Raw genomic sequence first — 3,125 nt, forward strand, 5'->3', positions numbered from 1 at the left:
CAGTAGAAATAGTGTTAGCAGCAGGGATAGCTAGGTTTTTCAACAAGTTGGTCATTGCTATTAGTTGTGTTGTAAGAGCAGTATAAGGATCTATTACATGAATGCTTGTTGTCTTTCTAGGTATTATTGCTCTAGGATCTGCCTAATGACCATTGTTGTTAGAAATTTTCTCCAAAATATCAAAACCATCATCGTAGGTATTAGAAGTAAAGGCTCCACCTGCAGTAGCATCTAGCATTTGTTTAGTAGTGGTGTCAAGACCATTGTAAAATGTTTCTAGCTGTATGCAGTAGGCTATGCCATGATGTGGGCATTTCCTTAGTAATTCCTTGTACCTCTCCCAAGCATCAAGAACTGCTTCATCGTCCAGTTGTAGACAAATTTCATTTCTAAACTTGGCAGTCCTGGTTGGGGGGAAATATTCTTTAAGAACTTCTCAATCATCTCATTCCATGTGGTGACTAAGTCTGGTTGCAAAGAGTTGTACCATATTTTTCCTCTGTCTCTTAATGAAAAAGGAAATAACTTCAGTCTTAAGGCTTCATCAGAAATTCCATTAAGATGGAAAGAGTCAGTGACTTCCATAAAAGATCTAAGATGCAAATGAAGATCCTCATATTGTAATCCAACATATTGACCATTTGGTTGTAACATATGAAATATGATGGGCTTAAATTCAAAGTGGTCACCATCAATAATGGGCCTATGTATTCCAGGGTGTAATTGATTTAACATGGAATAATATAGTCCATGATGCCATCAGTCCTTGAATTTGCAAGCCTAATAACCTCCTCCTCAAGACTGGGTCTTGGATCAGGTCCGAGTTGAGCCAGTTCGAGAGTAGCTAGAATAGGCAACAAATTTCTTTGTATCCATCTTCTCCTTCTAGAGGTTCTTTCAATATCCATATCTAATTTAAAAATAGCCCCGTGAGATGTCCTTGGTATAAACCAATAAAAATGAACACTTGATGGTAGAAAAATCAAATTTTAATGTAACTTAAAGAAACTCTCTTTTTGGCTTAAATCCTAGCAACGACGCCAAAAAACTTCGTGTATGGATATCTATACCCTCAAAAGGCTATATTAACAAGTAAATCATGCAAGTATACATGGGTTACATGTATCGTCCAAAGAAAATAATAATAGCAAATAATACCAAATATTGGTCTACAGAGATTTAAATGCAAAGAGAGTCACAAAAATTAACTTTAAAATGAGATTTCAACAAGGGATTTTTGGAAGCAGTAAAGTTTCAAAGAAAAAATATATTTGAGAGAGTCGGTAACCAAATACTGAAATGTAACAATAATTAAAAGATAATATGGATGCAAGATCACGTTGGATTTCAGCAACGAAGTGTAGTGAATATTGCTACATAAATAGCTTTTTACAACACTTGCAGATTAGATCATATGTTGGAAGTGCACTTGGTGATGCATTAATCCTAAAATAGTACAGATCTTGCGTTTCTTTCCATATAGTTTTGCAACCCATAAGATTATTGTGACTCCTTATAGCCTTTATAACACACTTAGTAGAAATATTGTGTTGTCTTAATTTTAAGTCCAACTCATCTGAATAAAATAACATGTGTTAGTTTGTCAAATATTACCAGATGAAATATTGATACCACTTGTAAATAGTAAAATAAATTGTTATTTGCAAAGCAATTATCGACCAACACTTGGCTTAATCTCACAACCTTCACTTACACCCATACTAAGGTATTTAGCCTAGTATGACTGAATGTAAGTGCTTAAAAATAAATGACATAGATGAAATGACTGAATGTAAATGACGTAAAAGTAAATTATGTAAGAAAAGTAAAGAGAAAGTTGGAAAGGTCGCTGTAGCAACCGACAGTGACGAAGAACACTTAAAAGCACTTGCAAAATAATGTTTAAAATTAACAACTACCCAACACCTATATGAAGCTTTGTTCCTGATGACAAAATGATATTTGTTCAGAATGCACACTAATTATACACTATTAAACAAAAGATTATCCCTTGTATATATACTAGCAAAGGAGAATCGAAGTACTAAAGGTTATTAACCATTGATTAATAACCAATGGATAATACAAAAGATGCCTTAGTACAAAAGATGCTTGAGTTCAAAAGGTTAATGTATCTTTCAGTGGCATCTTCTATCAAAATTTCTGCTATTAGTACTAGAAGATGCCGCCCTACAAAATTTGACTTTTCAAAATATTCAACGAGATTGAGCTAGTTGTGCCAATATATTGTGTCCAGTGCTACAACAACGTACATACCTACTCACCAATGTTTATGTCAACATTTCATTCACCAAATACATAAAACAGTACCATTCCAGCATCCTAGCTCCAATGAATGTGAAAGCATAAAATAAGACTAAAAAACTCAATATAGGATTGAGAAAGGTGTAAAATGAAGTGAAATAAAGTTATAATTTGGTGCTAAAGTGTATGTTTATGCACACTTATTAATCATCTTTTTGTTTGCACACAATATTGGCCTGATTTTCTGCTAACCAATCCATACCCACCACAACATCAAACTCTCTCATTGGCTTTGGGAACAAACAAATCAGAAACCCACACCCCTCAATCTTCAATTTGACAATTATCAAAAACACGAGTAACAGATACTTGACTATGATTAGCATTATCAACTACTAAAGTATAGTCAAGAGGCACAGAATTCACGTATAGACACCTCGCAAATAAAGGTGATACAAATGAATAATTAGCACTAGAATCAAATAACATTTTGGCATATACAAAGTTGATAAGAAAGGTACCTGTTACCATATCGGGGGGTTTCTCTGCCTCTCCCTTTGTCATCTGAAAAGATCGTCCCCTCGCCTTATCTGATTCACCTCTTCCGATGTTGACTCCCACATACGTACTTGGAGTATTTCCACCCAAAGTCAATCTTGGAGGCTTTAACTGGGGACAATCTGGCTTGATATGGTCGGGGGAATTACAATGAAAACATCGTTGAGGAAGACGACAATTTCTAGATAAATGTCCTAATTCCCCACATCTATAGCACCTAATTATTAATTTATTTTAATTATAAATTATAAATTATTTATTATTATTAATTATTTTTTTTAAGAATTATTATTAATTTTATT

At 33.9% G+C, this 3,125-nt stretch overlaps 1 pseudogene; it reads left to right on the forward strand.

Moving 5' to 3' along the window:
- Positions 1-296: 296 nt before the first annotated feature.
- On the forward strand, positions 297-397 carry LOC112527072 (annotated as a pseudogene).
- The last annotated feature ends 2,728 nt before the right edge of the window (positions 398-3,125 follow it).

This window comes from Cynara cardunculus (genome assembly GCF_001531365.2).
Source record: "Cynara cardunculus var. scolymus isolate 2C chromosome LG 14, CcrdV1, whole genome shotgun sequence".
NCBI classification, from domain to species: Eukaryota; Viridiplantae; Streptophyta; class Magnoliopsida; order Asterales; family Asteraceae; genus Cynara; species Cynara cardunculus.